Here is a 26,879-nt window from a genome sequence, read left to right on the forward strand (position 1 = left end):
TGTGAGAGCTGAATGGCTGGTGGTTTACCATAATTTCAAGATGGAAGGGATACACTTGTTGAAGAATGTGTTGCAAAAAGGGAATTGGATGACACGATTGGACCTGAAAGATGCTTATCTGAGGGTTCTGATTTGGGAGAATCATCAGATGTTTTTGAGGTTCCAGTGGAGGAGGAAGTTTGTATGTCTGCCTTTTCGGTCTCTCGTCAGCACCTTGGAGTTTTACTAAGATCCTTTGACCAGTGGCGGCTTACATGAAAGAGAGGGGTGTATGTCGATAATTTATTTGGACGACATTTTAATTATGGACTAGGACAGGAGACAGGTGGAGGATTTGGGATTTGTGGTAAAAAAAACAAAGACGCATTTTGTTCCGAGTCAGCATACACAGTTTCTGGGTTTTATAGTACACACTGTGGAAGGGGTGTTGAGGCTACTGAAAGAGAAGCTGAAGAGGATATGAAAGGAGATAGAAAATACTCTCAGGATAAACTGTGTTTTTTCTGAGAATGGTAGAACGTATTGTAGGCCTTTCTACTATTTAAGCAATATTTCCGGGGCTCTTGCATTATCGTGTGGAAGTAGATTATTAATAACCCCTTGGTGCAGGGTCACCCTTTAGTCCACGGGTTCCCAACAAGTAAGGAGGAATCAACACTGGAGTGAAGTACAAACCAAAGATCATTTATTTAGCATTCATGAATGGGGACTCATCCCACAAGCACCATAGAGATACTTTAGGAGAGGCACACTGAATGATGGGTAACATGGGTTTTTATAGCAAAAGATCACAAACAAGGGACGCCCAGAGGTAAATAGAGCTTTGGGAAGAACACACAAATGAGGTAATGGCAAGAATCGACAGCCTCGGTGTCTTGTGCAATTGCCGCGTCCTAAGGCTGAACAACAAGATATCCTATCTGAGTAAATTTTAATTGAGGATTAACCATTGTCTGAAAAAACTCGAGCAGACGCCAGCTGTTCTTTTGCACTGACTCTGCATGTATACACAGCCTAATATACACAGTCCAAATCTAGATTCTTTACTCATGTTTATACAGATGCGGTGTCAAGTATAGAGCTGGGCTGGATGAGGGCAGGGGTGAAAAATGGATGAGGCATAGCTTAATCAAAAAACGAGAGAATCAGATTTTATATTTTAACCATCGGGCCTTACATATTTTGAAAACGTAACACTTAAGGAATGGATTGAGGTACTCATAGAATTTTTGTCTTTCTCAGGAAGCAAGACAGGAGTTGATTTAGTGGTTGGGGAATATGAATGCTTGGATTGGGCTCACAATTTTTGGAGAAGATGCAGAGTCCAGAGGTTGAAGGCTGCTTGAGGTGATGAAGAACCAAGAGATGGAAACAAGAGTGCCAATTTGGTTAGAACAATCCAGACCAACAAGTATATATATATATATATATATATATATATATATATATATATATAGTTCAGCAAGTTCTGCGCGGAGCTCCAGACTGACTTTTCATCAAGTGATTACAATTCCACCTGGGGGCCAAGTCATAGTCCACTCTGATTAGAGTTTGAGTATTGACCCAGCCTCCACAGTCACTTTCGCGCTGCTCCTCCTTTAATCCATGCTGGGTTTTCATGCGCCACCACAGTGAGTGAAATTATAGTGAATTCACCCCATGAACCAAGTGGCTTTCCAGTCTTGCTGGCTGCGGTTCGCACATCTTCCCAGCATCTCATAAGGGTGTACATAATGGAATGAAAACTCAGCTCACAGACACTTCACGCAGCAACATACTGCATCCTCTCTCCCCTTTTGGTATTCCAACTCAGGTGAGTGTCCTTTCCATAAGGGACGGGGGCGCCGCGCTGTAGTTTAAAACAATACCAAGAGTTCAGCAAGTTCTGCGTGGAGCTCCAGACCGGGAGGGCATGCCGGGAAGCGGTGCCTGCTACACCGCTCACACATAAACTCCAATTCCCTTTTCCTCTTTGAAAAACGGTCCGACACATGCTCGGTGCTGTTTGCTGGTTTTTATTGCCAAAATTAAAAGCGGTTGGGTAGACTGTTGATCGAAACGCTAGGTAGACGCGTTTTAGCCTGACGGCTTTCCTCAGTGCCATGTTTCATCAAGTGATTACAATTCCACCTGGGGGCTGATTTAATACGAGTCATAGTCCACTCTGATTGGAGTTTGAGTATTTACCCAGCCTCCACAGTCACTTTTGCGCTGCTCCTCCTTTAATCCATGCCGGGTTTTCATGCGCCACCACAGTGAGTGAAATTACAGTGAATTCACCCCATGAACCAAATGGCTTTCCAGTCTTGCTGGCTGCGGTTTGCACATCTTCCCAGCATCTCATAAGGGGGTACATAATGGAATGAAAACTCAGCTGGCAGACACTTCACGCAGCAACATACTGCATCCTCTCTCCCCTTTTGATATTCCAACTCAGGTGAGTGTCCTTTCCATACGTGGGGGCGCTGCGCTGTAGTTTAAAACAATACCAAGAGTTCAGCAAGTTCTGCGCGGAGCTCCAGACCGGGAGGGCGTGCCGAAAAGCGGTGCCTGCTACACCGCTCACACATAAACTCCAATCCCCTTTTCCTCCTTGAAAAATGGGTCCGACACATGCTCGGTGCTGTTTGTTGGTTTTTATTGCCAAAATTAAAAGCGCTTGGGTAGAATGTTGATCGAAACGCTAGGCAGACGCGTTTCAGCCTAACGGCTTTCCTCAGTGCCATGTTTCATCAAGTGATTACAATTCCACCTGGGGGCCGATTTAATAGGAGTCATAGTGCACTCTGATTGGAGTTTGAGTATTGACCCAGCCTCCACAGTCACTTTCGCCCTGCTCCTCCTTTAATCCATGTGGGGTTTTCATGCGCCACCACAAGGGAACGGAGCAGGGAACTCTGCGCCAGGTGTCCGCTCCATATTTGCGGAAGCAAAAAGGGCAGCGGGCTGCCGCCAAAGACGAGATTTTGGAACGGACCCCAGCAGCATGAAAGGCTAACTGTTTGGGTACTATGGGGAAGCAAATGCAGCATACATCGCCCCCTAACCGGTAAGTACAGAGAGACCCCTTTGCACTGCATGTACCAGCATGCTCGAGCCCTAACCATCAAGGTGCCCACCAGGGGGCATAAAAACTTTGAAGGTGCGCTGTGAAGTCTCGTGATGTCATGGCTGTCCTCTGATGAAGATCAATGTGACCAAAATATATTAGGAAAACGCCAGTTCAAAATAAAGCTTTTCTTCACCATAATGGATGCGGCTCATACCTGTTCTATTGGAGCGAGTTTGGGAGTGATGTTATAGGCGTGGTCCTGCCTAGAGCCAAGCACCGCCGGACAAAGAGCGCCACTATGCTGCCCGAAATCGGACCTCTTTCTGTTGATTGCGCAAGCAAAAAGGGCAGCGGGCTGCTGCCAAAGACGAGACTTTGGAACGGACCCCAGCAGCATGAAAGGCTGACTGTTTGGGGACTATGGTGAAGCAAATGCAGCATACATCGCCCACTAACGGGTAAGAACAGAGAGACCCCTTCGCACTACATGTACCAGCATGCCCGAGCCCTAACCATCAAGGCACCCACCAGAGGGCATAAAAAATTTGAAGGTGCGCTGTGAAGTCTTGTGATGTCATGGCTGTCCTCTGATGAAGGTCGATGTGACCGAAATATATTAGGAAAACGCCAGTTCAAAATAAAGCTTTTCTTCACCATAATGGATGCGGCTCATACCTGTTCTATTGGAGCGAGGTTGGGAGTGATATATATATATATATATATATATATATATATATATATATATATATATATATATATATATATATATATATATATATATATATATTCCAAATGCAAACAGGATTGGCATACTGGAAGCAGCAGCGAGGAAACAGCTTCTTAAGGTAAACATTGGCATACTGGGAGCAGCAGTGAGGAAAGAGCTTCTTAAGGTAAACAGACTTCCGCCCCTCTGGGCGTGTCGACCCATTGCCTCCTGGTACCTGTAGTATCTGATAATTCCTGCTGTGTGTGAATATCGCTGCCAGTTCTCCTCACTTCAAATATTAAAATTCAAAAAATAAAACCACAGTGGGTTGCTTCGTCGCACCCTCGTTGCCGCTGTACTTTAGTTCACTCCTGCAGAAACACACGCTGCTCCTCAGTGCAGGGGTGGAACTCTGTTTAGCTTAAGAAGCTCTTTCCTCGCTGCTGCTCCCAGTATGCCAATCCCATGAGCAAGGGCGAAGCGCCAGAAACATGCTGGGGACTCATTGGCCATTATGCAACGTCGCTGTACTAGTCTGCAGAGCTGTACTACCTTGCAGAAATAAAGAAATTGAACACGCTCCGTGTGGTTATCCAAGTTTGGGGTGTTTGCATTTGGAATCTATGGCGGCCTGCCTTGGTCGCGGAGAACCCCACTGCGGATGTGCGGGTCCAGCGTTGTCACGAAAACAGCTCATGAGGAGCAGCGTGTGTTTCTGCAGGAGTGAACTAAAGTACGGCGGCAACAAGAGTGCGACGAAGCAACCCACTGTGGTTTTAATATTTGAAGTGAGGAGAACTGGCAGTGATATCCACGCACAGCAGTAATTATCAGATACTACAGGTACCAATAGGCAATGGGCCGACACGCCCAGAGGGGCGGAACTCTGTTTACCTTAAGAAGCTCTTTCCCTGCTGCTGCTCCCAGTATGCCAATCCCGTGAGCAAGGGCGAAGCGCCAGAAACATGTTGGGGACTCATTGGCCATTATGCAACATCGCTGTACTTGTCTGCAGAGCTGTACTACCTTGCAGAAATAAAGAAATTGAACACGCTCCGTGTGGTTCTCCAAGTTTGGGGTGTTTGCATTTGGAATATATATGTATATGTGTATATGTATATATATGTATATGTATATATATATATATATATATATATGTGTGTATATGTATATATATATATTTCTTCCTCGTATTGCTCCTTCCACCCCACTCGGCTAGTTATAAATGTAGCGTGCTCCGGCGAAGCCCACCCGAATTTCAAATATTTTTACAGTCCATAACAACACTCTCTCAGTTTGTTCCAGTTGCAAAGTTTTTAATACCAGTTACGCGTTTCGGGGAACGCAGTCCCCTTGCTCACACACTGGTCAGTGGGTTTCACTGCCATACATATAATGCCTAGACATAGTTGAGGGACAATTCACTTCTCTAGAATGATATATTTTGTTGAAAACACGGCATCTATGTTGAAGTGTCTATTTTTCTTGCACAAATACATATTATTACTTCATAATATTAGTTGCAAAGGGTATCTAGTTCAAATATATTTCATTTGTGTGTTTTCTAACGTAATCAACATATATTTATACCATAAAGCTGGTATCCGAGTATGACCAACTTTAGTCCTAAATAGGCATTTATGTGTCACAATTGTGATGTCATTGTTTGTTTTGTGATTGAACGCTCTGCCATAAATGCAGATATGATTGGTACATTTTTGGATGATACCGTAGATACACTTTTTGCCTTCTGCATACATTTTTCATTTTTAAATGTCATACCATTGTGATACCATTATCGGTTCCTAGCGGAGCAAGCATCATCTACGGTGAAAACCTGTATAGCTCCCAAAGTGGGGATTGCTCTACTACACCCTGGTATCTGAGGAAGAATGAGAGGCATTGTACTCGCTCTAGTGGCAAGTGCTGTGTAGTGTTCCGTGATACTACCTAAGTAGGGCATATGTAAATGGTCTTACTATATAGAGCATCTTGACTGATGGTCCTAGATTAAATATTAGTTGGTAAATTAGTAGCATTCTGTTTCCCTAAGGTATCTAGATCTTGAGGTGGCTGTCCCAAAATTCGAGTAAGCTCAAAGTAAGAAGTGCACCCAACCTCAGCAAATGGATATCTGAAAACTCTCATATTTATTGTGTATTCGGTGCAAGTATTAACAAAACTGTGATAATAAATGTGTAAATTGTGCAAATTGTGTTAAACTATCAGGATTAAAATGAACAATTGGTAAAATTAGTCTTATCTTAAACCGTAATCAGTGCTGGTTCCTCCACATCATGAAGAAAGGAGTAGTTGACCTCTACTGCTACATACAGATGAGTGTCAGTACCTTCCTTTGCTCCTGTAAATAAGAGAAAGAGGTGAGGGTTAAAATATAAAACCAGCCTGAGGTAAAGAAACTACTGCTCAACATACACACATATGGCTATACAGTAAAAGAGTTAATTAGTAAACATCTAACTGTATCTGGAAATAGTGAGGCTCGTATAGACTCGGGCATTCCTACTCCTCCTGTAAGTGTATAATCATTTCCTCATCCTGGTTGTGGCCCCATGGGCTTCTCGTTTGCATGTCAATTATGATCCATGATTCGCGTTTTCTCAAAAGGAGTATGCGGTTGCCTCCCCTTTTCCCTATTTGGATTTGCTCAATAATAAAGTATTTCAAAAGTGAGCTGTTGGAGAGATGGTACTCCTCGAAATGGCGTGTTACTGGGTTGTGTTTGTCTTTGTTATGTATAGCGCGTATATGTTTTAATATCCGTTTCTTTGCGGCAAAGGTGGTGCTCCCTACATATCTCATCTTGCAAGGGCATTCTAGTACATAAATTACAAAAGCAGTGCTGCATGTTAGAAATTGTTTGATGGTTTGGTGGCCCCAGGGGTATCGTATGTTTTGACCATCACACTGGATTTGCATGCTTTGCAATGGCCACAGGGGAAAAATCCCTGTAGGTTGTGTATCTTCTGTTCTGGACTGATGTTGCCTCTCACTATAATGTCTCTCAAGCTTCTCCCTTTCCTGTAAAAAAATAAAATAAAATAATATATATATATATATATATATATATATATAAAATATATATATATATATATATATATATATATATGTGTGTGTGTGTGTGTGTGTGTATATGTATTACCTACTGGCGGTCGCCAGTAGGTATATATAGTTAGGATTTTTTCTCTATGGGATTTTTGAAAATTCTATGTCTAATAACTTTGGCGTTTGTGGACGGAATTGGCTGAAATTTTCAGGAAAATGGAACATTTTGTTTCTGAGCAGCCCCTGAAAATTTGGGGGGGGTTCGTCAAGGGGGGGCCGAGAAAAAAGGGGGGTCCCAAAACGCGTTTTTCCCATGTTAATTTCCATAGGGCGGTTGGCCTCACTTTTAGCCCGAACGGCTGAATGGATTTGCACGAAACTTGGCAAAATTGTAGGGACTGGTAGCCCGATGTGCCTTTGCTAGGTCTCAATATATGTGCTCCAGTGGATTTTGAGAAATTAACGTTCAAAAAAATATATATATCTGTGACAGCGTCCCGGGTAGCGCTCCGTTTCGCGTACTTTTCGCGTTACGGAGCTTTGCGAAGCGAAGCTGATTGGCTCTCCGGTGTCTGTAAACATTCCAAACAGTCCGTAGCGGCCGCCATCTTGTCTCTCGGTAGGATCGAGAGACAAGAGGAGGCCAAAGCGAAGGGGCAAATGACCATAAGGGGGCATAGTAGATCCTCCCTGACCCCCTAGGTTTGATGTGGAGGTTTTAAAAGGGCCCCGCGGGGCAAAAAAAAAAAAAAAAAAATCGAACGGCTGAATGGATTTGCATGAAACTTGGCAAAATTGTAGGGACCGGTAGCCCGATGTGCCTTTGCTGGGTCTCAATATATGTGCTCCAGTGGATTTTGAGAAATTAACGTTTAAAAAAAGATATATATCTGTGACAGCGTCCCGGGTAGCGCTCCGTTTCGCGTACTTTCCGCGTTACGGAGCTTTGCGAAGCGAAGCTGATTGGCTCTCCGGTGTCTGTAAACATTCCAAACAGTACGGAGCGGCCGCCATCTTGTCTCTCGGTAGGATCGAGAGACAAGAGGAGGCCAAAGCGAAGGGGCAAATGATCATAAGGGGGCATAGTAGATCCTCCCTGACCCCCTAGGTTTGATGTGGAGGCTTTAAAAGGGCTCCGCGGGGCAAAAAAAAAAAAAAATCTTTTTTTTTTCGTGGGGTGCGCCCGGTTCGTGTAACGGGAAGCGGACTGGGGAGCGTACTACAAGGAAACAAGAATGATTGACTTTTAACTTATTGTATGTTTATAGACTTTTTTTTTTCTTTTTTTTCTGCTGAGTGACGTCTCGGCCTATCTCCACGGGATGCAGTCCCTACCATCTCGGCGTTTAAGCCGAGGGGGACCGGTAGTGTGGGAGAGATAACGTCTGTTAACGTTCGATTCGAAGGAAATCAGGAAGTGTTGATAAACATTGTCTGCGCCATCTTGCCTTTTTTCAAATGCCACACTTTTGTCGTGCACGGCAGCCATTTTAGATGCCTTGGCCAGACCCACTCTCTGCACGCTGTCGATCCTTAGCATGGCTCCCCACCCTCGCAAGCATCTCCCCCAGGTACTGGTCACCCCCGCTCTCTGTCTTATGCATGGGCAATAAACCTCCCCCCATCTGCGCTGCTCTTCCCTGAGAATCACACCCTGTGCCCGCCCGACACCTCCCTTTCGCCCTATTCACTACCGCACCCTCTGAAACTCCTCTACCTCTGTGTCCGATTGTCCAGGCCGGTCCCAGGCTATCACCTAGCCCTGCAGATGTAGTTTATGGCCCCAGCTGTAAAGAATCACCCCTCTTCAAAGGAGTTACAGTAGATCAAGGCCCCCACCCGATGAGATCCGTCACACCACACGCGTTCCTACGATCTGAAAACCATCCTGTATTGTGATTGGGGAGGGGACCGAGCCTGAAGCGGAAGATTCGAGGGATGCCTCTTTGTACATCAAAGTTTTTACAATTATGTGTCACATTAAAAATATATAGCACTCCAACAAAGTAGTAGGATTATAAAACTTTAATAACTTATAAATATATACAACGCAACAAAAACAGTAAAAACATTTAAACATTTTTAGGAAAAAAGAAGCAACAATGGTCAGTAGCTGTGTTTTGTGCGAATAGTCCCAAGGCAGCACAACGTGCTGAGTTCTGGACGGCACCCAGGTGATGTTGCCTGGGTGCCGCACTGGTTTTGGGTATCCTACAATGCAGCTCCGAAAAACGGCGTGGCGCGTCCCGGGGGGTGGCCTCGTCAGTAGCGGTCTGTTGTGCGAATAGTCCCAAGGCAGCAGAACGCGCTGAGATGTGGATGGCATCCAGGTGATGTCCAGTAAGTTGCCGCACTGGTTTTGGTATCCTACAATGCTGCTCCGAATAACGGCGTGGGGCATCCCGGGGGGTGGCTCGTCAGTAGCGGTCTGTTGTGCGAATAGTCCCAAGGCAGCAGAACGCGCTGAGATGTGGATGGCACCCAGGTGATGTCAAGTAAGTTGCCGCACTGGTTTTGGTATCCTACAATGCTGCTCCGAATAACGGCGTGGGGCGCCCCGGGGGGGGGGGGGGGGGGGGGTGAGGCGGCGTGTGAACGGGCCTCCCCTGGTGGATGCTGTAGTGGGGCGCCCCTTTACCGTTTCAGTTGCCATTCCGCCCGCTTTTGGTACACTGTGCCAAAATCCGCCATTCAGCTGAGTTGCACCCACTCTTGCGGTGCAGCGATAGGCGGCTGCCACAGGACTCTCAAAATGGCGGCAGGCTCTTTCCTTTTTGGGCCTGGTCCACTGAAATGGCCCTGGGACACCTTGGAAATCGGACGCTTGTCTGCTAGGTCTTGGACCCCATTCTCGAAAGCGTCCCCTCAGCCTTGAAGATTCTACAAAAGTCTTGGGGGCCCCCGACTCCTGCAGGCTTCCGGTGGGGAGCGGCTGCCATGATTGCTCGCGGAATGACCACGACGGAGCCACGAGATGGTGGTGCTTTCATGCTGACGCCAGCTTCAGTCTGAAACATCCAGAAACAAGGTGGGGCTTTCATCGTTTGGGAAAAAAAAAAGTTTTCATCCAATGAAAAGTGTTATTTTTAGGTCATATGATCAAGCCTTCCATCATTAGGAAACCAAAAGTAAAATGAACCAATGAAAAGTTTTATAAACAAGTCACATGACCTGTTATGCGGCATAGGGTATAAAAAGCGTAGAAAATCCGTTGGCACGTGAGGCGGCGTCAGTAGCGGACCGATGTGCGAATAGGCCGAAGGCAGCACAACGCGCCAAGATCTGGATGGCACCGAGGTGGTGTCCACCAAGTTGCCGCACTGGTGTGGCCATCCTACAATGCTGCGCCGAAAGTCGGCGTGGGGTGCCCCGTTGGCCTGTGAGGCGGCGTCAGTAGCGGACCGATGTGCGAATAGGCCGAAGGCAGCACAACGCGCCAAGATCCGGATGGCACCGAGGTGGGGTCCAGCAAGTTGCTTCACTGGTGTGGCCATCCTACAATGCTGCGCCGAAAGTCGGCGTGGGGCGCCCTGTTGGCCTGTGAGGCGGCGTCAGTAGCGGACCGATGTGCGAATAGGCCGAAGGCAGCACAACGCGCCAAGATCCGGATGGCACCGAGGTGGGGTCCAGCAAGTTGCCGCACTGGTGTGGCCATCCTACAATGCTGCGCCGAAAGTCGGCGTGGGGCGCCCCGTTGGCCTGTGAGGCGGCGCCAGTAGCGGACCGATGTGCGAATAGGCCAAAGGCAGCACAACGCGCCAAGATCCGGATGGCACCGAGGTGGGGTCCAGCAAGTTGCCACACTGGTGTGGCCATCCTACAATGCTGCGCCGAAAGTCGGCGTGGGGTGCCCCGTTGGCCTGTGAGGCGGCGTCAGTAGCGGACCGATGTGCGAATAGGCCGAAGGCAGCACAACGCGCCAAGATCCGGATGGCACCGAGGTGGTGTCCAGCAAGTTGCCGCACTGGTGTGGCCATCCTACAATGCTGCGCCGAAAGTCGGCGTGGGGCGCCCCGTTGGCCTGTGAGGTGGCGTCAGTAGCGGACCGATGTGCGAATAGGGCCAAAGGCAGCGCAACGCGCCAAGATCCGGATGGCACCGAGGTGGGGTCCAGCAAGTTGCCGCACTGGTGTGGCCATCCTACAATGCTGCGCCGAAAGTCGGCGTGGGGCGCCCCGTTGGCCTGTGAGGCGGCGTCAGTCAGTGGGGGCTGTTTGAGGATCTGACTGCATTGGAAAGCAATGTGATGCTGTGCGTCGCCCCCAAGATGAAGGTTCCTCGGCTGCAGTGGGGCGCCCCTTGGTGTTTCACTCACTATGCAGCTGAGTTGCGTGCGCACTTGCGGCGAATAGGCCGAAGGCAGCACAACAATATTTTCGGAATGGAAGACACCACAAGGCGCTGAGATTCGGTTGGCAACGAGGTGGTGTCTAGCAAGTTGCCGCACTGGTGTGGCCATCCTACAATGCTGCTCCGAATAACGGCGTGGGGTGCCCGAAGGGGGGGGGAGGCGGCGTGAACGGGCCTCCCCAGGTGGAGGCTCGTCTGCTGTAGTGGGGCGCCCCTTTACTGTTTCAGTTGCCATTCAGCTGAGTTTCGGCCGCTCTTGATGCTACAGCGACAGGCGGCTGCAACAGGACTCTCAAAATGGCGGCCTGTTCTTTGGATTTGGGCCTGGTCCACTAAAATGGCCCTGGGACACCTTAGAACTCGGACGCTCAAATTTTTTTTCCTTTCCTCTACATGCAAAAAAGGTAAATGCCCGGTACGTTACCTGCCTCATCTGCCACGATGTACTCTCCAGAGGAACCGAAAAAATATATAGTTATGGTAATTATACCATGCATCGTCATATGGAGAGGTGGCACCGATCAATTATAGTGCTGCACAAAAGAGAGATTTGGAGGAGAACCCCCGATCTGCCAGTACATTCACCAAAGAAGTGGCACTGACAGCATCAGAGGCAAGGGAAACGGTCCCAAATATTTAGAAGAACTTTGGAAAGATTAAAATGACATGTTTAGATTGTGGCAAATTAATTTCATGTGGACAGATGAGTGTTACTCTAATAATTACAGCATATGAACATCATCATAGTCGATGGTTGGTGGAGACATTTTGACTATATCCTGGACCTGCCCGTCCTCGCCCAAAATGGCGCCGGAATAAATGGGACTCGTAACTCCTTGTTGTGTACTGGTTGCACAACCTTGATATCACGAGATACGTATGCAGTTTTGAAGCACATGGCGGGCGGGGACGAGAATTGATTGAATATTTCGACATCCCTATTGATATTAAGTTCTGATGTGTTATTGATTACTGTACTATTGAAAGTTCGAATTAACGTCACCCATGGTACTTGCCCGCAAATGTATATCTAGATAATTTTATTGTAACTGGCCCTGTCGTATTTTAATTATAAAATGTACGTCCACCGATTCCGCAACTGTTAGACACCTTAGTTCTTGCAACCTAATGGCCCGCCCGTTAAGTTCCTCTACAGTGTAAATGTCTACTCATCATATACGATTACAGTTTGCTCCGTGGCCGGCCCACGTGGTTATAGGCCCGTATTTGTATACTGACATTTTCACAATAAAGGTTTTTAAAAGAAAACATGGTAGTAGTATTTACATTGGTAAAGTTTTTAATAATAGTCACTGTTTTAGAATCAGTAAAAGGCAAGTGAAATAAAGCAGTCCAATTACATGAAGGGTAAAAGGTACAATACGCAGGAACGCAGTAAAGATAAATGGTCAAGTACTGTTGTGTTTTCTACTCCTGCAACATAAAGTGATCGATAAGAATCTGATATTCAGGCGTATCGGCGACTAAGACAGCAGGCCGAGCCTCTTTTGCTCAACGGCTCCGTCATGGGACGAAGAAACGCCCTTTTTCTCGAAAAAGGAATATATTTTACTTGCAGAACAGTTGTTAATTTTCCAGGAAAGGGCCCATGGTTCTTCTGTTTCCCCGCCCCGCATTAGAAAATTAACCTTTTATTGTCCTGTTCTTGCTGATTGCTCGATGCCTTTTGTTGTTTCTCCTGTGCTCCTGGTGACATATCCTGTTGAGAATTTGTTTTTCGTTTATTACGTTATCTACCATGTGGTGGCCAGCCCTCGTGGGTTGTAGGCCCGTATTTGTGAGCTTTCTTTGTACAATAAAGGTTTAAAAAAAAAAAAAAAAAAAAGAATTTTCCAGGAAAGTACATTAGCCTGGAATATTATAACATATGTTTTAGAAAAAATAATGTTCGAAAGTAATAAAAAGCGTAATTTTTAGGTCATATGACCAAGCCTTTCATCATTAGAATAAGAAAAGTAAATGAACCAGTGAAAAGTTTTATTAACAAGTCACATGACCTGTTATGCTTGCGTTACGCGCTGCGCGCCGCGCCCCGGATCGCTTCCGGGAAGCTGCGCTTCGCGCACCGGAGCACTTCCGGATGCGCTAACGCGGCGCGTCATATGACGCATTACGCGACAACGCAGGTCCAGAATATAGTCAAAATGTCTCCACCAACCAGCGGTCGGAACACAACCCCTTTCAGCAGGCTAAATAGTTCTGTTAAATGACAACAGAAGGGACAGGCAACAAGAACCATCAGTCAAAGAGGGGAGGGCAAGTTCTTCTCTACCGGGTCACGTTGGGGCGCTACCGGAACTGATCGAATTGGTAGTCTACAGTGTTTCTGGATGTTTCAGACTGAAGCTGGCGTCAGCATGAGAGCACCACCATCTCGTAGCTCCGTCGTGGCCATTCCACGAGCAATCATGGCAGCCGCTCCCCACCAGAAGCCTGCGGGAGTCGGGGGCCCCCAAGACTTTTGTAGAATCTTCAAGGCTGAGGGGACGCTTTCGAGAATGGAGCCCAAGCCCTAGCAGACAAGCGTCCGAGTTCCAAGGTGTCGCAGGGCCATTTTAGTGGACCACGCCCAAATTTGAAGAGCCGGCCGCCATTTTGAGAGTCCTGTGGCAGCCGCCTATCGCTGCACCGCAAGAGCGGGAGCAACTCAACTACATGGTGAGCGAGACGCTGTAGTCGAAAGAGCGGGCGGTAAACAGCTGAATAGCGGAAGAGGCACAGTGTAGCAAAAGCGGGCGGAATGTCAACTGAAACGGTAAAGGGGCGCCCCACTACAGCGTGTCTTTAGGTGAAACGGATTGTGGGACAAGGTCAAGAATGGAAGAGTCACCAAAAGGCAAAAAGTTCAGCTTGACCCCGGGAGCCGGCCACCTATGTCGGGGGCGATCTCAGGCCACACCAGGGCAACACGACTTGGGGAGGGGGCCGGAGCCAAGCGCCCCCTCCGAGTCCGCGCCATCACACCGTCCCTCGGGGGCCTCCGTCAAGCGGTTCAGGGTGGCACCGCATCACATTGTTTTCAAATGCAGTCACGTCCTCAAACAGCCCCCACTTACATTGAGAATAGTGAAGCTGTAGCAAGTGCAAATAAGCTTCAGACAGTGTTACAAGCACTCCTCAAAACTTTGAACTATCAGAGTGCATGAGTTTCATGCTCGATCGATTGAGCTAGCCGGATCGGGCACCAAAAAGTATAAAATAGTTATGTAAATAGTTATTTAATAAAATGTTTTACCCTGTTACTTTGCTGGTGTGTTGTATGTATTTGTAATATTTGCATAGAGTTTATCGTTATTTTGGGCGGGTTGGGTGGCGGAGCCGAGCTGTCTTGCAGCCATCATGGTGTGGAGCTCAGTTCATCTCACTAGTTTCGTATTTCTCATGAGGGGTTGTTCCTAATGTTTCTATTTTAGCGAGGTCAAAAAGAGATCCCATTAGTGGCCTACTGATTTTGCTCGATTCCTTTTGTTTTTTTACACGATTTTTCACTATCTGCAAAGACTAAACAGAGTATTGCGACTCTGTGCTTGTTTGTAAATAGAGAATGAACCAAAGAGAACCAATTCTAAAACAGTAAATGCTTGGATAACAATCAATCAAATGGAGAGAGAAGCAGGCACGACGGATTACAACGGGGGCAAAGGCCTGTGTTAACTACCCTTCACTATCTGCAAAGAGAGAGTACTCCTAATAGAAATGAGGGGGAGGGGGGGCAGCATTCAAAGCAGATCAGTGTGCATAAACACGAAAATGTTTTTACTTACCATGTACTTGACATTCGACAGCTTATGATATTTGCTATTAAAGAACCATTGAAATTCACTGAAAAAACCATAGGTTAGAGACCATATATAGTTAGGAATTAGCATTTAAAAAACCTTGAAAATTCACTGAAAAAACCATAGGTTATAGACCATATATAGTTAGGAATTAGCATTTAAAAAACCTTATTTTACTCACACAAAACCATTGAAATTCCATATATAGTTAGGTGCACTAACTATATATCGCGCACCCGCAATTCACTGCTGATGATGTCACATATTACATCAGTGATGTCATTTGAGATGTCATCAGTGATGTCATCAGTGATGTCACTGACCATGTCATGAATGATGTAATATGTGACATCATCAGCAGTGAATTGCGGGTGCGCGATATATAGTTAGTGCAACTAACTATATATGGAATTTCAATGGTTTTGTGTGAGTAAAATAAGGTTTTTTAAATGCTAATTCCTAACTATATATGGTCTATAACCTATGGTTTTTTCAGTGAATTTTCAAGGTTTTTTAAATGCTAATTCCTAACTATATATGGTCTCTAACCTATGGTTTTTTCAGTGAATATAGATATATGTGTATATGTATATATAGATATATGTGTATATGTATATATTTGAATAAATGTATGTATATATGTGTGTATATGTATGGATATAAATGTATATATATGTATATATATGTATATATGTGTATATGTATATATATATATATATATATGTGTATATGTATATATATATATATATATATATATATATATATATATATATATATATATATATATATATATATATATGGGTAAGGGGTAAATACTGTTAAGGAAAGACCTTGCTTCCTGTGAGGCAGCACGATAATCCGCCACAACTAACTGGAGGTTTTTACTGAGACCACTGTGAAAAGACCATGAATACCATCATGCACCAAGAACTCAACGTCCAAAAATCACCACCAGAGGGCTGAAAATGCTTAAATGCGAACATTTCCGTTGGCTCACAATTGGTTCCTGTGGCCAGGGCTCACCTTTGAAAAAGTGCACTGGATGCATAAAACGCGTCTGGATTGCCCTCAGCTGCTCATTAAATTGTCTTTGTAACCACAGTATTAAGAGTGCGGCTCACATCTTTCTGCAAGGGAAGAAGTTGTGCATATATATATATGTGTGTATGTGTATATATATGTATGTGTATATATATATATATATATATATATATATATATATATATGTCCAAACAAAGAGGTCTAGAAGCGGCGCGCCCTAACTCCCGGTGCCAGACCTCCAACCCCAACAAATATTATTCACCAAAGAGTGGCACTGCACAACCGGAGATTCCAATTAGCCTAAAATGAAAGTGTGTCCTCATGTAACGTAACTGGTGCTATGTAAAGCGCTCTGATACCTGTTCGGTTCGGGTCTAGTTCGCGCTATATAAAACTCTGCAAAAAAAAAATTTAGCAGGTTTCTTTATTAACAAAACAGCATGTAAATCCACAATGCATTTCGACCGTAAGTCTTTCTTAAGTGGTTATGCTGATTAGCAGTTCTATTCGTCATGCCTTAATATACAGTCCAAGGCATTCTGGGAATTGTATTGCTTGATTATGTTCAACTCAGTGTTTATTATAACTTGGTAGCACACTACAATCCACATGACAAAGTTCAAATGCACATTTTAGTAATGTAGCATACCGCTTGTCTCCGGACCCTTCTAGAGTTAATCTATATATATATATTTTAATGCCACAAGGTGCTAGTTAGGTTGGAATGCGGGCAATCAAAGGCGAACCAACACATTTATTAAAAGGCAGAGTTATCATAGCATGTTGTGCTAGACTAGTCGTAGGCAAGGCACAAGTCCAGAGTACATGCAGGTAGACGTCATCTACCCACTAGTTTCACAGGGTGCAGGCGTCTAGTCTGCCAAGAGGTTGGGCCCCACAGAAATATGCTAAACTTGTCCCTGTGTAATTTTAAGACACTGGGATAGACGCATTCAGCAGCACCTGCTCATTGTTTTTGCGGGGAGGGGGCTTATTAAATTCCAGCTGGCCTCATAACAAAGACCTTAGTTAATGGGCCTTTAGACCTCCTTTTGTTGGAGTATCCTGGCTGGGGGCTATCGGAAGCCTTACACCTAACTCCAGTGGAGGGGAAAGAAAAAAACACAGCTTACTAATTCATAGGTACTTAAGAGAGGCATACTTTTGACTTTGTTCAGTCACTGTATATAAGACATATGCATGCACTGTAAGGATGTCAGATGTGTTGTTCTGTCCCAGTATTTACACAAGAATTTAAATACTACTATTCTGTATTTTTTCTTTTATAGCGCTACAGCAATACTCATCCAAATGCAGGTTGTCAGAGCGATTTATATCACACGTACACAATTATACATTGACAATAAATCATAAGTGTGTAATGAATGTACAGGATGTGTTTCATAAGACATTGAGGGTTACATGGTGTAGGAGCACCAGGTCCTTCATAGCTCACTGTACTATATTAGGAGGTTTACAATTTATGCTGATCCAGCGGGATACCAACCTGCGGACATCTGTTATGTTATGTTATAAGCTGTTTTGTAACGCGCTCAATTACTACCGGAGTATCATGGCGCGGTATACCGCTGGGGAACCCGTCCTGGCTTTCCCTGTGGGATGGTCCCTACTGGGAGTCCCCAAGGTGAAGCCAGGCATCCCCGGCGTTGATGGGGCCGTGGTGGAGATTAGGCAAGCTAATGCCCAGAGTTGCCGAGTGGGACCCCTGGTTAGAGTAGGCACCGAGGCAAGAATTATCGAGTCCGCTGACCCTGGTCCACGACCCTGCCGCGTTGGGAATTGAACCCTGGTCCCGGGCCGACTTCTGCTTCCGGGTCTGCCGCCTCTAACCAGTGAGCCACACCACTCCACATCTATCACTTTATGCTCATCTGGGCCCATACACACACTCACTCATATAGGTCAGTGAAACACTGCTGGGGATCAAGTTTATAGGGCTTAAAATGTATGTTCATTTATTTATCAATTCTCCTATCTTTTACTGATCCGGAGCCCTTTCCTAACTAATGGATCTATTTTAGTTAATTAGGATTTGATGATTATGACATAAGTCTCAATTACCTGATTTCTATTTGAATAACCACAGACTCAGATATATTTGAAATGTTTATCTAAATTAATCATAAAAGCAGACAATTACAGTGTTAACTCCATCATTCAAAGGAAGTAAGATCGGGTTATCAAATTAAACTAAGATTTCACAATAACAAGTATCTCAGGATAAAGAGGACAGAAAGAGAGAGCACATTGACACAATACACAGATTTTATTTTTACCCAGGATGGTGCGAAAATCAGACCCCACTGGCCAAGAGTTAAGGGGCCCCTTAGAAAGTTCAGGTGACAGGTACTTCAGGACAGGATAGATGACCTCTTCTGGATTTGACGCCTGTCAAGTAAAGTCAAGTCAAGTCAAGTCAAAGGTTTTTGTAGAGCGCAAACTTTCCACCGCAAGGTCTCAAGGCGCTTTAGAAGAAAAGAACAAATAACAAAGTGGAGGCAGTGGCGGAGGATGATTCAGGCGAAAACGAAACCTCATTTCGGGAACAGCCAGGTTTTGAGACTGGCCCGGAAGAGATTATGTTCAGAGATGGATAAAAGGTGGGGAGGCAATTTGTTCCACAGCTGGGGGCGAGATAGGAAAAGGAGCGATGGCCATTTCGGGAGGTACGGACACGAGGCTGGATCAGGAGTGATTTATGGCTGGATCTGAGGGATCTTACTGGTACATACCAATTGAGCTTCTTTCGGGGGTAATTGGGACCAGATTTATACAGGATAGCATGTGTCAGACTCAGTATATTAAAATGGCTTATTTGGCGAATAGGAAGCCAATGAAGCTTTTTCAACGAAGGAACCCTACGATGTATGAGGACCGCTACCCTTTGTGACCCCCTTGTTAACCCCGAGTGGTAAGCATGGATGAAACCATTTCGCTGGAGGCAGAGCGCTTTAGTGCCAAGCAAGTGCGTTTCTTGCAACAAAAGTATGTCAGTTCCCCTCCTCCTGGCCCATGTAAAAACCGCTCCCCTCTTTACTATATCCAGCATCCCCCGCACATTCCAGCTCATTATCCGTGTCCCACCAGGGCCTAGCCGCACTCCCTCACCATCAAGTGACATTTGTGCAGTAGTACATATTGCGACCCAGCCCAACAAGAGCAACAAAGGCAGTTCCTACAACAGTCCGCAAGCAGCAATTTACGCGCGAGCCCTCCCCCCCCTTGAAAACCAACCCCCAACAACCCCCCCATCACCCCCCACCCCGTACCTCCCAAACATGGAAGCACCTGTCGTGGTCGGAGTGTGGTCCCGGCCCCAACTGGGAGCCAAGTGCCACCCCCTCCAATGGATCCCCACACAGCAGCCCATGTAGAACTAGGCTGTTGCTCCCTCCTCAAACCAAACCGAGTGTGGCCACCAGCCATGGCAGCATTGCACCTGGCCATCTATATCTGACATATAAAGAAAGCATGAGTCAGTTCCCTCCAAATTCAGGGCACATCCTCCTGGACCTCCTGCATTGCCTCGTCTCGGCGAGACGTTGACCCCGACTGCGAGCCACGGCTCGAGCGCGATCTGCCCCGGCGCCGGTGCCGGCCCCCGGGGTCCCTTCCGGGTGGGCCACCTGTAGAGGAGTCAGACTCCCCACCCTTCACTGTGTTGATCCGAACCTTTACAGTCTCGTCTGTCTATTGAAAGACCTCTTCCGGGTTGTCGAAATAGAATGTGCGGGACTGGAAGATGACCCGCAGCCTCACTGGGTAGAGCAATGCATATTGCAGCTTCAGGCCCCTGAGGCGAGCCTTGGCCGCGGTGAAGGATTGACGTTGTTGCTGAACCAATTTCGTGTAGTCCGGGAAGATAAGAATGTTCGCATTCTCGTAGGTGAGATGGCCCTTCAGTCTCGCTTCCTTCAGGATAGCGTCCCTATCGGCGTAGTTTAAGAGTTTGGCAATCATGGGACGCGGGCGCGCTCCAACCGGGGGTTTCTGTGTCAGTGCGCGGTGGGCCCTCTCGACCACAAAGCAGCGGGAGAGAGCGTCGGCTGGAATCCAGCTCTCCAGCCATTGCGTCAGGAAACGCTCCGCATTACCCCCTTCACAATCCTCCGGAAATCCTAAAAAGCAAGGGTTACTGCGACTGGCGCGCCCCTCCGCGTCCTCGGCTCTCAGAACCAGTCCCTTCTGAATTCTCTCCTGGGCCACGACTCTCTTTTTCAAAGTAGTAACACCGTCCTCCACCTCCAATATGCGCGTTTTCGCGCCTGTAATGCGTTCCACAGCATTTTGCAGGTCCTGCCGAAGGAGCATAACATCAGAGCCCACTGCCCCTATCTTGGCATCCAGTGCGTCTCTGGACTGCGTGATCGCCGCCATGAGCGCCGCGTTGTCTGGCACCTGTGACTGCGCTCCATTCTCACCAGCCGCCTCAGTGAATTTGTCAATTGGTCCCTGTTTGCCCTGACTTCCACCTTCTCCTTGCGTCATGTTGATCTCGATGTGTAGATCTGCCCACCGGCCCCTGCACGGCCTGCCCGCGCTGCTAGCCGAGTCGCAACTATGGGCGCCAACTGCCGGTTGCCCGCCCAAGGGGGTGTCAAAGTGTTTATCTCAGCGCTATCCTCAGCTGACCACTGCGTTACCCCCGAGGATGCTGGGCACTGGCCCCGGCCGCTAGGTGGACCCAGATGCAGGAGGGGTGTCACAGCGCGGTCAGCGCCCCAATATGTGTGCGCCGGGGCCCGATTTGACCCCCGAATTCTGGCCGTCTAGCCGCAATCACACCACAGCACGCCGTCAGGCCGGCCACTGCCGCAGACCAGCGCTTCAGGCCCACCAAGTGCCGCACTAATCTGGGTATGCGGCAGCGCCGCTCGCCCGCCCAGTCGTGTCTCTCCGCCGATCAGCGCGGCAGCCACTGCCACTCAAAATGGCGGCCATTCTCTCCGGCCGTCTCCAGATCGGGCTCCCTCCAGGCTCGCCTCGTCCCTGTGACCCCCACGGTGCCTCCAGGCGGGAGACGCAGCGTTCAGGGCTCCCCGGCCCCCGAGTGATCGGTGGGGCATGCGCCCTCTCCGCTCACGATGCGGCCGCCCCAGCTGGTCGGGCCGTGTCAAAATTGAGGCCCCGGCTTTATAGGCCTCACCGGCCAGCCTCGATCGCGGCTCTCCGCCGGGACGCTCCCCGACCACGGGAGCCGATTTCGGCACTGCCGAACGCTGTCAATGATGCCCCCGGGACATGGTACCAAGCGGGAGCTCTGGGAACCGGTTACAATGACCAGGGCCAGGATATTGAGGTAGGATTTCTGCTGGCCGGTCGGAGCTCATGCTCTACATGACCGCCATGTTCGACAGCTAAGCCACGCCCCCCAAGAAATCGTTTTTAATGGCTTGTGGTTCAAAAAAGTATTTAAATAATTCCATCGTTTACAGAGCACCTGCACTCTTCCCTACTTGGGGCTAGTCTTTGCAGGGAACGACATGTGGGCTGAGCACGTAGTGCATTGTGGAAAAAAGTATTCTAAAGCGATCAATAGTATACTTAGCTTGCCCCAACCCGGAAAGACACAGGTAGTCGCTGCCATCACCATCATTTTTAGACTACAATGTATGCCCACCGCCACTTACGGCGCAGAAGTTTGGAGTTTCAGGCAGTGTGACAGAATACAGGGGAAGGAAAATAGATTTTGTCGTAAATTATTGGGCGCCCCTATTTCTACATCACAGTATGCTTGCCACAGTGAATTGAAACTCCCTTACATTAAAGACTATATTAAAGCCCGACCTGCTTTTTTTTTTGCTCGCGGTTTGGAAGAACCCCGCAGCGCAGCTAACAAGGGAAATAATTACAGATTGTCTTGGCTGCGATAAAGGAAGGGATATACATTGGCTTGCTGCTGTCCGAAAGAGTCTGATTAGCGAAAACCTTGAGCGGATATTTCTAAACCCAACCGATTCAGATGGCATAAGCAAAAAAAAGCTTACAGAAGGCACTTTATGCAGTTTACAATAAACCTAGATATGAAACAGAGGTTCGGAAACCCTTAGTAGCTAGATATATGATGATTGGGAACACCTCCCATTTACCCAGTAGTTACCTTAAAACCAATCGGTAGATGGGAGAGGGGTCTGCTTTTTAGACTAAGGGTTGATACTGTGAAATTTTTGCTCTGTTTTCCACTAGAATTTAATTCAAATCTTGCATAATTTTCTTGCCCGTACAGCATCCAATATAAACAAACGATGCTGCACTTTTTATTCTTTTGCAATTTTTATTCAAAATACACTAAACAGGTTTTGCTAACATTTTTTAAGACTACACCTATGACCAATTTTAAGGTAGCATATGGGCACATTATTTATTTATTTAGGTATTCTTATATAGCAAATGTCTGTCACCCGGCGGGCATCCTGGCGCTTATATTATCACCCTGGAATATGAGGAAGGAACCTTTCCAGTAGGATCTTTTCTGAAAGCAGAAGTATGTGCCCGCAATTCCATGTGCAGCCCTTGAATTACATCTTTTGTAAAATGTATTGGTACGCATTGTAGATATATTCTGTGGAGCTCTTTTTATACTGCATTTTTAACCATGATGACTTGTTTAATGTATTTGATGAAGCCGGCCATGAATTTTCCCTTTTAATGTTTTCCCCGTTTTTAATCAATGTATATTTTGCGATCATGATGAGATTTTGGATTTGTGCTTTTCTAGATATTTATTGTATCCAAATAAAGATTCTTGATTGATTTATTGATTGATTGAATAAATTCCAGGAAATACTGGATCAGTTCTCCCTTTTAGCCCCCAACCTCCAAGAATCAAGAAGTTGTGTTCACGCTCACTGGAAACATTAAATACATTGTTATAGTCCGTTTTTTGTTGTTGAAAACTTTTTATTATAAGAAAGAAAACAGGGCATTTTGAAATTACATGGTTACTGCATTGTTCAGTACATATCAAAACAAATATCATCAGTACTACACACATTTCTATTACACGTTGCACTTCAGTCGTTACTGTTGGCATATTGCTGTTGTAGTTGTTGTTAAATCGCTTTAATCCCACCCCCACCCCCTTCACTCAGACATGTCTTCCGTTTCATGCATAGGTGGGTCACAGATAGAGCCCCTGAATGTGTTCCATGCTCCCCATACCTTCTCCCATTTCCGGGGGCATCCTCGGTGAGCGTATACAACCCTTTCCGCCAACATAGCTTCGTCCATATCTCTACACCAGTCTCCGAGCGTTGGTGCATCCTCGGACCCCCATTTCCTAGCAGTATTACGTTTGGCAAACATCATTCCCAACACTACCCAGTCCTGAGCCGGGTGTGAAAGATCATTTGGTTCCCACAGATTTAGGAGATAGCGCCTCGGTTCCGGCACAAGGGACACCCCCGTAACCTGTGACATTGTTTGCATCACCTGTACCCAGTTGGCTGCAACCCGCAGGCTCTGCCATATGGTGTGGTAAAAGGTCCCTTCCTCCCCGCATGTGCATAGGCAAAACTGATGTGTGGCCCTCCCTATTGTGAAAAGGGTAACTCTGGTGTAATATGTACGGTGTAGTGTCTTTAACTGCACTAGGCGTAGTCTGGATGATATGGCTACTTCCCGTGGAGACGACAGCGCCGTCTGCCATCCTCAATATTTCCCAGGTCAGTGGACCATTTGTGTCTGAGTGCCAGCATCGGGTCCGGCATGTTGTTAATTAGTTATCGATAAGTGAAGGAGGTAGCCCGCTTGGACATGTGTTCAGTCAGCAGTCTGTCCTCTAAGGGGGTGGCTTCTGGGATGTCAGTACCAGGCGTAAGAACCGAGTGCAATGCATGCTTAATTTGCATGTATCGGAACTGCTCCGTGGGTGCTAGTTCATAGCGGATCCAAAGTTGTTCGAACTGAACCATTTCTCCCCTCTTCCATAAATCCCCCACCGTAGAGATACTTATTAGATCCCAAGCCTGGAATCCCTTACTATTTTGACGCCGCCCGAGCTGCCGTGCGGACCAAAGTGGTGTCATCTGCGTGATAACACCCTAGCATTTCAGTCGTACCTGCGCTGTGTACCATATGTGGACTGTGTGTGCGGTTGGTCCAATAAGGGAGGGTGGGAGGAGGAGCTACGTTACGATCCAAGATGGCTGCTTAAGCTCCCGGCTCCGTTGACCTCCGCCGGCAGCTCGCATATCCTGTCATTTATCCTTTACCTACGCCGGACTCCCGTGTGTATGAAGCTCGCCTGATACCGGTGGTGCAATCCCGGACTCCCTAACATACTGGGTGGCGGAGTTATGTCGTGTTCCATTTTCGGCCTACTCCAGGGCTGAAGCCGGGACCTCGATTTCTAGCCCATCCGGGCTGGAGTTGATCAACAGCGGCTGTGGAACCAGTGTTTCGTCCGGTCTTCCGTACTCGGATCTTTTTCTGCATCTCCGATCTGCAATCCAGTTGCCAGCTGGCACTGAGGACTCGGTCTCGTGACACAGGGTGTGCATCGTGCGCCGCGGTCGGGGGCCGCTCGCCCGGAGACCCTGCTGGGGACGGCGGTGTTGAAGGGGGGGTCCCCGCGGTCGGCGAAGGTGTCGTGATCACCAGCTGAGGGAGCGCCTGCTGTTGCCATTGGCTTCGTGTGTGCCTGGAGCCTCGGAAGTGAGTCTGGGGCTCGAGTCCTGCTTCGTCTCTTTGGGGGGGGGGAGATGGAGAGGATAGATGGCGCACCATCGTTGAGGTCCGTGATGGCCGCCATTGGGGCGCTCCACTCCCAATTCACAGTCAAGTATGACCGAATGTCAGAAACGCTGGGAAGTATCTGCTTGCGACCGGACGATGATGCTGCGACACACGATCAGCATTCTGTGGTTCCAGTGGAAGATTTGGCCTACTGTTCTGAGGTTCCCGTGCGGCAGCCTGACTCAGCTCACGTCGATGATTTTGGCCTCGTGAATGTTGCACCTAAGACCGTAGTTAGCTTTCCCGGTATGACTCCTGATCGGCGAAACATCGTTGCCGAAGGTTTTGATCGCCAAGAACAGCTCTTTGGTGACCGTCGGAGAGGTTTGCTTATCTCCTTCATCTTTCCCCGTTGGTCCTGTGGATGCCGCCATCTTGTATCCTGTCCTCGGTCCGATTCAGCTGCTTCGAACTGCTATGGACGTTTCGATTACCACATAAATACTGTGGCTTGGGTGGCATGGGTTTTCATAAAGAATCGCACTGGTCAGGGCTGACTTCATCTTGTATCCTGCCCTAGATCCGATGCCACTGCTTTGTATTATCTGGGACGCTTCGCTTCCTGTGAGATTGCTGGCTTTGGCGCCGTAGATTATCGTGAAGAACCGAACTGTCATGGTTGTCTTTGACTTTTGGGGTTAGCTACGCTTTGTGATCTATGCCAGGATTGTACCGTGTATCTCACTGGGAGTCGGGTGGTTTTGGTTGAGGTCCTCCCCATATTGGTGCTTAATACTTGCTTTTAATAATGGACAATATGTTTTGGGGAGGTCGCTAATGGTGGGGGGTATAGGTGGCCGGGAGTATGTTTGTTCTTCTCCTCCTCCGCTTTCTTTATTTCCCTTCTTTGGGGTGTTCCGGGGCGACAGGCACGCTGTTAGTGGGGTAGGCCGTAGCCATTACAGGGGTGCAGGGTGGCGGGTGTTGGGGGGGTTTGTTATTTTAGTTTGTTTTGTTCTATGGTCCCCTTTCTTTCTTTCCTCTTCTTTGGGTAGGGTTTTTCCTTCCTTACAGTAGGGTTGGCTGTCTCTCCTTATCCTTTTTTCTTTCTCTGTTTGGCGTCTATACTTGCCTATACCTTACTGTCTCCGGAGGGTGGGTTTTCGGGAGGGTGTGCTCGCTAATCGCTTGTTATTACATTGTTTTTTATTCCTCGTCAGCCTCGGCGGGCATAGTGTGCCCAAGGTTCATATTGCTCATCACCTGGACTTGTTTGCACTGCGGGGTACCTCCCCCCCATCTCTATTTAACTTCATGTTATGGTGTGACGCCACCGATAGTACAGCCACTTCTGTTTCTTTATAACTTTAAAATTAAACCTTTGATATCCTGCTGCGTTGAGGCATATACAATCACATGCTGTATCTGTATTGTCGACGTTATTTGGTCGTATATACGTGCATGATTCCTGATCTGATTCCTGTGTTTGCGGCCGGCCTCTGTGGTTGTAGGCCTGCGCTTGTCATACTTTGATTAACTCAATAAAGGTTTTAAAAAAAAAAAAATAAGGGAGGGTGATCTACTACTGTCGTATAGCACAGACATTATTCCCGATTCTCCCAGCCCCTTTCTACCTGCCTGGAACGCTGGCTCTGTCTGAGGCGTGTGTATCCATTGATTAATTATTTTTAACTGGGCCGCCCAGTAGTACAACTGTATATCTGGAAGGGCTATTCCGCCGTCGTACCAGCTCCTTACCATCTTTCCTTGGGCTATGCGTGCTGGTTTATGTCCCCAGAGCAGATTGGAGACAGCCGCTGCTATCCTTTTGAAATATTTTGGTGGCACAACAAATGGAGTGTTCTCTAAAACATATAAAAATCTGGAGAGTGACATCATTTTAAAAAGGGCTGCCTTGCCCAGCAAGGTCAGCGGCAGGCCGTGCCAGTGTGTCATGTCTTGCCTGAACCGTTCCAGGGGGAGGCAACAGATTTTTTTGAAAAAACTCTTCTGATTGGGGTGTCACATAGATGTCCAGATATTTAAAGCTATTGTCCGCAATTTTTAGTGGGCAGTGCACTGGAAGCAGTGGGGACGGGCCCCGCAAGACAAATAAGGTTGATTTCGACCAGTTGATAGTATAGCCAGACACCAGGCCAAAGAT

At 47.2% G+C, this 26,879-nt stretch overlaps 1 protein-coding gene across 3 annotated transcripts in view; it reads left to right on the top strand.

The window, feature by feature from the left end:
- Nucleotides 1-26,879, top strand: part of NME9 (NME/NM23 family member 9) — a 697,622-nt gene that overhangs the window by 47,263 nt on the left and 623,480 nt on the right. The window contains exon 1 of one of the 3 annotated variants that reach the window (XM_078680515.1): nt 22,418-22,523. The exons of the other annotated variants lie outside the window; for them this stretch is intronic. The gene's annotated coding sequence lies outside the window, so the exon portion shown is untranslated. Of the gene's footprint in view, nt 1-22,417; nt 22,524-26,879 lie in introns of those variants that run through there. 3 annotated transcript variants of the gene reach the window in all.

This window comes from Lissotriton helveticus, chromosome 3_1 (assembly GCF_964261635.1).
Source record: "Lissotriton helveticus chromosome 3_1, aLisHel1.1, whole genome shotgun sequence".
NCBI lineage: Eukaryota > Metazoa > Chordata > Amphibia > Caudata > Salamandridae > Lissotriton > Lissotriton helveticus.